This window comes from Pleurodeles waltl, chromosome 6, assembly GCF_031143425.1.
Source record: "Pleurodeles waltl isolate 20211129_DDA chromosome 6, aPleWal1.hap1.20221129, whole genome shotgun sequence".
Taxonomy (NCBI): Eukaryota; Metazoa; Chordata; class Amphibia; order Caudata; family Salamandridae; genus Pleurodeles; species Pleurodeles waltl.
The window spans coordinates 587,717,512-587,729,592 of NC_090445.1; the positions used below are offsets into that span (position 1 = coordinate 587,717,512).

At 43.1% G+C, this 12,081-nt stretch overlaps 1 pseudogene; it reads right to left on the reverse strand.

The window, feature by feature from the left end:
* Positions 1–6,940: 6,940 nt before the first annotated feature.
* LOC138301641 (origin recognition complex subunit 5 pseudogene) lies at positions 6,941–7,655 on the reverse strand (annotated as a pseudogene).
* Between the last annotated feature and the right edge of the window lie 4,426 nt (positions 7,656–12,081).

Sequence of the window (12,081 nt, forward strand, 5' to 3'; positions counted from 1 at the left end):
AGCAGTGAAAAAAGAGGCAACGAGATCATCTCCAGAGGACCTTATACTGGCATTCTTGGAAGCTGATTGGTGGAACTATTTGTTCCTTTTTTTGTGATGTCTCACGGGAAAGGTAGTTTGTTAAATGTTGATGCATAATGGCTGCAGGAATAAAAGTGAAGGAAGAACAGCCTAATCCTCACCTCCGATCCTGACATAGAATCTGGCTGGCGATCTGGGCTGCCACTATTGGTGGAACCTAGCCAGGTATTTCAGACACAATTATAGCTGTTCCCTTGCAGTCCTTACTCAAGCTGCACCTGAAGAAAAAGACAAAAATCTCAAAAACAGGATTCCCAAATAACCTTTTCTCCCTTGGATTGACTGTTGGCAGCAACATCAAGTCCAGGGAAAAACAGGCTTTTCAGTCCAATTGGAGTCTGAGAACACACACATCACTCCTCTTTGCCAGGAGATTACAATAAGCGCATCAGTTTACATGACTCAAGGCTGTGGTAACTCTTAGCTTGATCATCTGTCATGGAGTCAAATTCTGGACAGAGGCTGTTAAAATTCTGCACAAAGGATACATTTTGCAGAGAAAAATGCTGAACAGAGAGGTAACGTTACGGACACACCAGCCGTGACCAAGTAATTGTATGAAAGAGAAGTAGAGTAAACAGATGCAGACACGAGTATATGTGTTTACACAGATTTATGTTCTTTCTTTTATTTGTGTAATATACACATACTATGCAATGCAAATATTTATAAGTAACTGTGTAACTTATGATTTCTACAGGTTTAAACAAGCAAATATATGCATGCAGCAGGACTATAGGTAAATAATGGCCGGAGTAGTCACAGAAATCATGCTTTTAGTAAGTGAATAATACTGCCAGGTATGTTGCTGTTAAATGTGTTTTGGCCAAGAGTCACTGGGCAGTTTTCAGACTATATAAAGGATGAGCTACTGTTTTAACATGAAACCGTTGACCACTTTATTGTGTCCTAAATACAAGCATACCTCTCAACCCGTGTAGTCTTCGGTGAGGGCGAAGACACGTTTGTGAACTCAATGGGAGAAAATCATTTTGGAGGGGGAGGAAAAAGTTTGCAGGTGGCTGCACCCCTTGAGGTGAACGAGTAGTAGATGACGGAGAGAAGGATGAAAATGATTCCAGGGATGGTAAAACTCTCCAAAGGAGGCCTAGCTAAGAGGGATGCAAATGGGTGATTGTTGGACCTGGCCCTCTCTTCATGGTTTCCCCAAACATTTTGCCTTACCCCTCCTGATTTGCTGAATTCGATTTTGTTGGCTTTAGGACTCTGTGCACTATATCACATTTAACCATTGCTAGAGTGCTTGTGCTCTCTCCTTAAAACACGGTACAATTTGTTTACACACAACTGGCACATTTAATTTAGTTGCAAGTCCCTGGGTGTGTAAATTAAATGGTACTACTGGGTCTGCAGCCCCTATTGTGCCACCCACTTAAGTAGCATTTTTAAACATGTCTCAGGCTTTCCATTGCAGCTTGTGTGCAGTTTTAATCTGCCATTTAGACCTGGCAAACCAGACCTTTTGCCAGGTCTAAACCTTCCTTGTTAATGTATATGTCACCCCTGGAGTAGGCCCTAAACAGCCCATAGCGCAGGGTACAGTGCTTTAAAACGTACCTTTGGTCATGTACCTTTGTGTTGTACATGTACTTGTAGTGAAAAACTCACATTTATTGGAGGGAAGACTTGACCTACTCCTTAAACCCAGACCCACCAGTGTGACTCCATGGGCTAGCTGACTGGCCTGTTCTGAGCTACAGGGACATAACAAGCTCCAGAGACCTGCCCTGCATCTGCCCAGTTGCCCAGACTCAACGGGACCTGCCTGTGCCCAACTGCTGGCCTCTCCTGGAGTGAGTCCTGATCCCCAAGAGCAGTGGTCCCCAAACATTTTTGACCCGCGGCTCCCTTGACCTATTGGCCATTGGCTGCGGCTCCCCATGATGTAACCTTTCTTTTGGCTGGTGGGGGAATGTGAACCCGGCTTAGGGAGTACTTCCATTTTTCCCTTGAAAATAATCGTGCCCAGGGCAGGCAGGTTGAACAAGGGTGTCTGGAGACTGGTTAGTGAGAAGAAGGCTTCAAAAGTCAAGACAATATGCGACAAACATGAACAGAGGCAAAAGGAAAAAAATCTTGGTGGGGGTTTGGTGGATGAGGTGAGGTAATAAATGGTCATTTTAAACAACCTTTGCCATTGTAGTTTAGCTATTGTAAACCTGATGTTGTTCATCAGATGGCCCAGTCGTCCCACCACGAGCTCAAGCCTGCCTGCAAGCTACAAACTGGTGTTTTGTCGGTGCTTTTAGTAAGTGTGAGTGGAGAGGGACAGGCTCCTCTGGGCTTTGCATTGCGGAGTGCTGTGTAGGTCACCCTGTGGCCCCAGAGGAGGCCAGTGCTACTCCCTGCCTCGAAGCCTGCTCAGTGGAGGGCACCAGACAGGAACCAGAGACAGGCAGCCCTGCGTTTGTGGCACTAAGGGGGCGACGCCTCAGCGCGTGCGCACTGAAAGCCTGGTCACGAGGAATAATATCACCAACCTCCTCCCACTCACGGAATAGGCCATGCTGCAATCGCAGTGGATGTAGGAGGCACAGTGGGCTTCTTTTGGGAGCCAGAAGGCAGGGCGCCCTTACTTGTGAAAGCTCTGGGGAATGGACATACGGATAGGCAGCCCACGTCTATTTATGATTCAGATAAAGTAGTCGATCTAACCACGTGACCTGGTCCTGAATAGCTACATAATTCTAATAGGTTTAACTAATATGAGTAGTTAATGCCACAAACACCCTCATGATAACATCATCAGTGTAGTTTATATAAACATTCGGGCAAGTCGCACCTCCCTTTCATTCTAAAGCTTCCTCTGTCAGTGGTAAATAATTTCAGACCCTCCACATAGACAACAGTGAGAAACAAACTTTACAAAAACATGCATACACGGGTTTTCAGTTTTTTTTCAAGGTAACGCACCCACTCACAGGTGCTGCGGGCACCTGCACAGACCCGCTCTGAATCTTCTAGATTAGAAGCTTGCCAGCCCAGCCTCCAGCTAGGCAAAGTCTTTCTTCTCTCTTGTTGTAGAGTTTGAAGTGAGTTTCTCCATCTCTAAAGTACATGGGATAGCTACTCAGAGTCTCACTTGTCACAAACAAATAATGTGGTTTAATCAGAGCTACTTTTTCAAGACAGGGCAGTTTTTATTCTGTACCCCAAAACCCGGGCAGCGTAATAGAGACTCCCTTTTACATTTTGCTTGATGTCTTCTTGGCCGCATTGGCTCACCTGCATCCCAAGCTGCTAGAACACCTAATGGAAGGTGTCTTGCACTATGATGAATTCACAGTAGGCATACTGGCAGAGGGGTGTTAGCACCTGTACTGAAGAGGACCTGGGCAAGCAGGAACTCTTCCCTAAATCTAAAGCCTTTACAATAGGTAGACTAAGTGGCCACTCAACCACTGGATAATGTATTCATTTAGTTAGGTTTATAGTGCACTGCAGAGGCTTTAGCATTGTAACGGTAAACAGAGGGACCAAGCCATGGAAAACATTATTTGCACAACTAAGTTCCATCAGGAGAATCCACCTTGGATAGCAGAACTGCTGTTTGATGTTCTGTACCTTTCATACTTTACGCATTTTAGTGAGCATGCCTCTTGCACACCCAGAAGAGTGGATTTGCCCCCTAGACAGAAGAAGAGCAAAGATACGGTTTGGCATCAACATTTCTCAATACTGTGCAGAATTACTCGAGACAACTTAATGTGTGGCATTCCAGCTGCTTTCTTAATTGTACAAGACACACACACACTGCACTTTACCAACAGACCACAGATATGCTGATACCAAACAGATTGTTGTAAATGTTATTTGTCACATATATATCTGGTTGTTACGGCATTACAAAGCAGTCAGTAGTCCGGTGTTGACTGAGCTCTCAACTTTTGAAAATTCTTAGGAGTGAAAACCAGTAAGCTTTTCACATGTGGTGTCCCTCAAACGTTGACGTACGTGACAACATAGAAATGAAATGATAAAAATTAGCTTGAAATTAACAGAACAATATCAAAGACGACTGACTGACAAAAATTGTGATGTGGGCTCTGATTTGTTCAAACAGCTCTTGAATTAGTGCTCGGGCTCACTAAAAGGTAAAGTTGGCTATAACTTTTCCCCAACAGAAATACTGTCCATTTCTTCACGTTTTGAGTTTCTACAAAGGTAGGGACACAATACCTAAATAGAAGGTTAAATAAAAGTTTTTTCATTTTTAACATGGCCTTTGTGTCTTTATTTCAACTGTCAGTTAGAAACAGACTACCAACAGCATTAATTACTAAAACATGCACTTTAAAAGACACAAATGCACGTGTAGAGCACAAAACACACTTTAAAGGACACAAATATACGAGATTTCTCAAGAAGGCAGGTGCAGCGGGACGGAGAGACAGCAGAACTTTTCACTGCTATGGATTACGCCACAGTGGACGACACCACAATTCACAATTTCACAAGGGAGGTTTGGGTAGCACGCTGAATTTCAGAGGAATAATATGGTGCAGCCGTGATGCTGAACATTACTATATGAAGTGCACGTATATTTTAGAGCCCAAATTAGCGAGCAGTAAGATAAAAATCACTAATAATCTTATTAAACATTATACATAAAGATTAAACAAAATCATTTTAATCATTCAGGTAATCCATTGGCCCCCAGACTGTGTGCGGCGCCCCTGGCTAGTTTTGACGGCGCACAAAGGAGCCGCGACGCACAGATTGGGAACCACTGCCCAAGAGGTACACCACAGGTCTTAGACCCTTGACTGGCATCAGAATGTAATCCTCCTGGCCCAACTGAGGGTTTCCTCAGAATCATTCAGCATGATGCAACTCAATCCAGGGCGATGGAGGACCTTGCACCACAGCACCTCGCAACCCCTTATTGGCTGTCTCATCGGAACCCATGCGGCGCAATGCAACTCAATGCAGGACCTTGCATCGTAACCCTCAAAGATCCTTTTCAGAACTGAAGCAGTGCAATGCAACACGACACAGGACCTCACATCGCAGCCCTGGCAGCTCCTCATCGGAACCGATGCAGTACAAAGCAACTCGACACAGGACCTTATATCACTGTCCTCACAGCTCCTCATCAGAACTGACGCAGTGTGATGCAGTGCTCCTCATCAAGGACTTAAGGTACAATGCTCAGTGGGACTAACTTGGTCCCTTTATCAGCCCACACTCTATCGCTGTTGAATTGAACTTGTAACTGTGCCCTGGTCTGGCACGATCAGATTACCACAGGTGCCGCTTCAACCTTCTTGGCGCTACTTTTACTTTAAATCTTTGAAACGGCATATGTTGTTTTTGAGTTGAATAATTTATTACATTTTTCTCTATTTTTCTAAATTGGAGTGGCATTTTTCTTGTGTTGTGTTTTCCCTTTATTGCTGTTTGTGGGCCGCATACTTTACATAATGCATCTAAGTTAAGCCTGACTGCTTTTGTGCCAAGGTACCAGAGGTTTAAGTGAAGGATCATTTAATGAAGCACAGGATAACTTAGTGACTGTTTGTGGTTCACCCAGACACCCTGTATGGATTTTTTCTAGTGTTGTGTTTTCACTATATTGCTGTTTGTGGGCTGCACAAATACTTTGCACATTGCTTCCAAATTAAGCCTGACTGCTTTTGTGCCAAACTACCCAAGGGTTAAGCACAGGTTCATTTAGTGACTGTGTGTGGTTCATCCTGACAGTAATTGTTGCTGTTGCTTTAGCAGCACTCACACCCCCTCATCAACCCAATCTCTCACACTGATTTACAGTCTCAGTTTGAATTTAGCAGTCATTTTAGTTAGTTCTAGCACACAGGCGCACTACTTTCCCTTCTGGTGGAGATAAATGTAAAATGACTGCCAAAGTGATCTCCTTCTCTTAGAATACACAAATGCTTAACTATATACTGCCAGAAACATTGCTTCCTCCTATTTCAATTTGTATTTTGTGGTATTTTAGGTAACAGCTGGCAGACTTCAAAAGTTTCTTGTTTCTAAGGGCACAAAACTTGAATCAAGATCACAGCTTTAATGTAGCTAACCTCACTGCCTGTGTGGTTGAAGACAGACTAGAGTTGCAATGAGGGTTCTACCTCTTGCTCTTTCAGTGTGTGTGGAGTTCTTGACAGCCACCACCAATAAAACATCTGGGTATGAGATTTGGAAAAGCAGGATCTGGGTGCATCCAGGTAAAGACAATGCACACACTTTATTCCGGAACACAGTTATAAGTATGAGTCAAGTGCACCAATCAGGAACAGCATCTGTCCTGTTCACTGTCACCTATCGCTGGATCTTGTGTGATTCATACGCCACCCAGGCAACGTCTATGCAACTGAAATGATCCTCAGATGTTAATCCCAATGTCATTCCATGAAGAACCTATAGTTAACTATTTATAGCTATCTCTCAGTTCTCCATGGTCTCCTAAAACATCAGAATCTATTGTCCAAAAACCTGGTTTTCTGTAGACTTTCCAGTGGGATCCATGTGACATGGATCAAGGTCACATTGATGCACTGCACTGCAAAAGACAGAATCACTTCATTGTGTGCTACTTATTTGTACCCATATGGATTGGGTATGTGCTAAGCTGTTTTGAAATCATTTTCTAAGCAGCAGAGGTGATTAGAAGAGGACGAGGCTAATGAAATCTGCTTAATTGCAAGAGAATTAACTAGGTCCTTTTCAAACTTTAAGGTGATGTCTACAGACAGAGTCAGGCCAGTTCTCAGGGGCATAGGAACTCTAGGTATGTATGTATATATGTATGTGATTCTTATGTAGCACAAACATCGCAGAAAGGCAGAGGAGTGCTACAAAAGCAAAGTCATAGTCAGCGTATGATTTTTAACTGCAATCTAAGAGCGGAAGCGGGCTGTTGCTGCATCATGATGTGGTGTTCTTTGATAATGTACATTAATATTAGCGTATTACTTGCCGAAAAGTGCTTCAACGCCTCATCAGGGGTAGTAAGCGCTATATAAATACAATTATAATTAATGTAGGCAGCATAGAAATCTGTACTCCACAGGATGATTGCGGGGCAGGATCCTTTGAAGTTCCACTTTGTTGTAGCCTGTAAAATACAACGTAAAAGGTTCAAGGCAACCTGTATTTGGTCAGAATTTTTCCCGCACAAGCTAACTAAGAAAAACAAAAGTCACATTGTTGCTAATCAGATCTTGCAGCCAAAGAAACCCTGGGAGAAGGTTTGCCTCCATGTCCCTAAAATGCTGTGCTTTGTCAAGGACAACGTACACAGGTTTGTCCAGTATATAGTTTTTCTGGTTAACTATTCAAAGTCATTCAAGATGTCATGGTGCTCTTAGACTGAGTACTCATTTTCTGGTCAATGTAACTGATTCAAGATTTGTTCCAGAAGAAGTCTTGGAGTGAAGCATTCAACACAGTTCACATTGGCATGTGGAAGCTTAAAAATCTTGAGCATGGTTTGCATCATGTATGTTTTTCCTGCAGCTGTGTGCCCATAGATAAAAAATAGATGGTAAGCTGTAATGTTGATGCTCCCTGAAGATGCTGTGCCTCATAACATATAACCGCCTCCTTCAGCATTTGGAACTCGTATTCGGAGTATCATTAATGTTGAAATGCCATGGTTCTTGTTTGGCTTGCACAGGACAGCTGTGTTCAGCTCTTCCACAAATGGAGAAGAGGTGCAGCATTTCTATACAGGAATGCCATTCCATATTCTAGGTGGACAGATTGAGAAGGCCAGTTGCCTTCATTTTTCTTCTTGCACTTCCTTATCTCTGGTACGATTATGTGCTGCCTCTGCATGTATTGTGAGACTGTCAGCTATACAGCCAGGGGTGCCTTTCATGATGGCTTTGTAGGTGCGGCTGCTGGTCTTGAAGATGGTGAGGGAGGCAGGGCAAGCCAGTGGAGTTCAATTAGGGTGGCTGCATTGTCATATTTCTTGAGAGCCTTTGATAAGGGCGTGGAGCAGGGCTTTGCCAACACAGAGATATGAGAGTATGAAGGGTTAAACCACGGTTCTTAAGTCACTTTCTCGAAGGAATGTTTTCACTTTTTTTAGCAGACAGGGCTGGTATAAGAATGACTTGGAGAGATGTTCCTTAAGGGCTAGATTAGTGTCCATCGTGAACATGAGTGACTTGGCATTTGCTGAAAGCTGGGGTTCAAATCCATTCAGGTTCATGTTGTAAGCCAAATTTGGACTAGTTGTTGCCTGCTATTCTTGATGAATCACAATAATTCTGTATGATGAAGTTAAGCTTCAGTTAGGTGCTGAACATGAGGTACTAGCAGAGTTTGAGACTTTAAGGCCCGTATTTATACTTTTTTTAGCGCCGCATTTGCGCCGCTTTTTGACGCAAAACGGCGCAAACCTACAAAATACAATGGTATTTTGCAAGTTTGCGCCGTTTTTGCGTAAAAAAACGACGCAAATGCGGCGCAAAAAAAGTATAAATACGGGCCTAAATGTCTGGAGCAGAGGAGCCTTTCAAATATAGTTGTGTGTCATCTGCATAGTGGTGCATTTTGGTGGTGTTATCTGTGAGTAGAGTTCCAAGGAACTCCATGTAGTGGGTGATGATGACAGGGGCAAAATGGAAATCCGGAGAACTCAGAAAGTGATTGGCACATCTGAGACCTAGACATGCCAATGTAGATGAATTGATGTTGGGTGATTATGTAGGAGGAGAACCAGTGAAGGACATTTCCAATGAATTCCATTTGACACTTCAGGCTGTGGATGAGGGTTGGGTGATTGAAGGTGTCGAAGGCAGCTGAGAAGTCCATAATTTCTGGAGACCCTGAGCATCTTTGTCTGTGGTCAAGAGGGCATTGGTAATAATTTGCAAGATAGCTGTTTCATGCTGCCGTGCAATCTGAAGCTTGACTGATAGTTGTACAGGAGATGGTTGGCACTGATGTGCTCTTACAGTTGTGTTTAGGATGCTTTTGCAATGATCTTGCCAATGAGGGTTAAGGGAGTGAGTGATAGGCCAGTAGCTGGTGAGGGTATCTGGATCTAGTGTTCTTTTTTCCAGGAGTGTGAAAAACTGGCCTGTCTTCAGAGCTTCTGGAAATATTCCTTGAGTGAGGAGGGCATAGACGATGGAGAGTAGGGGTGAGGAAGGTTTCCTGGTAAGACATTTCCCCCATAGGAGGTGGCTTTGTTAAAGTTGAGTATGTTGATGTGTTCTTCATGAGACAGATCTTGAAGGCTGAGCATTTTGGGATGTAGCATGATGGAGTGGGTGTCAAGAGAAGCAGATATAGTGTTGTAGCTGTGCTATTGGATCTTCTGTATTTTTTCACTGAAGAGGTGAATGTCAATGCACTTTTTGTGGTGTATGGAACTGTTGCTTTAAGGCGGGGTTGATGCTGTGCTTCCTTGTCTTGACAAGGATTCTACTTCTTTGGTGATGCAGCGATGTCACTCAAGGGCAATTCTTGTATTTTCTGTGACCCAGGAACCTATGGAATCAGTTATTACTTCTACCTCACCAAACTGCCAAGTCGTTCAATTTCAGACTTTGAAATTTTGGGAGGTATCAAACTCCATACTCCAAGATGTACCCTGCCAAATGCATCATGTAAGGCCCTTCCACCGATGCGCACAGTTACACAAAATCGAATTTTTTTCTGCTGGTTTAGCTTCTTATACACATCAATTTTTTTTATTGATGTCAAGCACCATGTTGTCCCATGTGAAAACATTGAGGCTATTTCATCCATTTTTGCTTTTTCACTCTCTTCATGATACACGCTTTGTTCCTGATCTGAGCATCATCCACAAAGAGGAATGCCTTCCAATCTAGCTAATCCAGTATATAGCTCCCCAGAGTAAATTACAGACATCAGCAGCATTTGCCTCCTTTCCCATAGATAATAACTAACTACAAAATTGGGCTGGGTTGCTTATTTTCCATCAAAGGGGAAGTGGCCTACTGGTTTGGGCCGAGATATCTCTTATAGTCGAGGGCCAAGACTGATTTGTCATTGAGTGGGCTTTGATTTGTAGTGTTGCAGGTGAGCTCCAAAAGCCGGACCGCAATTGATTTCTGAGTGATTACCAGTGGCTGAGATGAATTCAAGCATCCTGTTGTCACATTTTGTGCTGTCTCCGTAACTAATGTTCTTCATCAAATTGGGGCTTAAACTTCCACCAAGCAGATGCAGGCTGGAAGCACATGGCTTTGAGATAGCTCACCTTCTTTTCAAATAATTTCCAATGATTTCCCCCTTGTAGTAGTCAGAGTCACCTCTGGTTAGTTGATAGCCTCCTTGCTTCTTCCCTTTGTGTATTTTGGGGCTTTAGCTATTCTCCCCCGGCCTCAGACATCAATTCTGCTTTCAGTGTTTGATTGAGTAAAGTTGTCAGAGGTGCTGCTGGTAACTCCCTAAGGATTATTTCTTTAACACGTTGGAGATATACTCCCAAATAGTTGCCTTTTTGGTAACACTTTCGGTTTACTCCTGGGAAGTTGCACAAGTCACCAATCCTGAGGAATAGTTGTGAGGTGCTTCATTCCAGGGCCCTCCCCTGCAAAGCCTTTTTTGTATACTTATTGTGTAAAAGGTGAACATTTGTGTGTACATACATGCCACACTGTAATGTCATTGCACTTTAAATATTTTATATTCCGCATTCACTCGGAAACTAGTTTAATCTTTGGGGAAACCCTGTCATCTGCACCTCCACCAAAATATAAGGTTCCCTACATGTACCCATTCATGCCCTTGACAAAGGCAACATTCAGGCAATGTCTAGAGTGGGAATGTGCCTTATTCAAGCTTGTGAATACCACGTATGCGTGCATTAGAGAGTTTATCTGCTTTGTAAGGCACCCCTGCCTTGTTTTTACCACTGCCACTCATGTAAGTCGATATGCTCAGAGTCGATATTTTCACCACGCTTAAGTTCTATAGACCTTTGCAAATGGAAATTAACTTTTTGTGAAAAATGTGAATTTAGACTTATAGACCAAGCTATATTATTCGCCTAAGTCCAACGTATGTATGCAAGTGGATTGGCCTTACGCACTCCCCATATCTTTGGGTGTGGGCCACCTGATACTGCTGCCTTATCCCATGGAAACGCTGTCATATCATACCTGACCATAAACATGCAGGAATCTCCTCCACATGCCATAATCTAGTGTAATCAATATTCTGGGCAATTTGTGTGCTATATGGTCTTTTGGCTAATATTTGCTCTTTCTTATTCTCTTGTGTACTTACTTGTCAAGGGGACAAACTCTAGTCATGTATTTCAAAACCCATATGGGCGTCTTTCCATATCTGCTACTTGTATATTAAATGCAGAGTGACACTTTACATACACATAGGTGATAAATTACGCAGGGCAAAAACACCTGCTCCGCGAACACCCCTGCAGATCACGTCTTCACTGGTCCTTCCCATAGATGAGAAACAGAAAGAGATCTGTACATGAAACAGCTCAACGCATGGAGGCAAGAGCTGAAGTTAGACTCCAAGAAATATGTTGGATAAATATCCCTAAGATGGTTATAAAATCGAAAAGTGGTAAAATAACCCACGTTAACTCTCTATGACGTATTAGAATCGGGGTGTTTGGTTTTTCTTCTTTGAGAAACAGAACTTTTAAATACAAACCAGACAGAGAGGTTTTAGAGATCCCATTACCCAGCAGGCACCACAACCCTTCACCTATCTATGGGCATTGGTGCAAACACATGACCTTGTTCGCCAAGAAAAAACAGAAGCAAAAGCAAAAGAACTGCAATCAGGTAAACCCAAAGTTGAAGATGCTTACTGTAACACACCAGCATCCCTATGCCATTATGAAAACGTTGCTCCCACAACCACACACCGACACTGAAACTCTACCTACCCAGGGACATCACAAGAACTTTGGGTCTCTGGGCGAAACGTATTTTGAAAGAGCTTTTAATTTATGATCCAATTTCAGCTTTTTCATACCCTCTTTGGCCAGGTCAC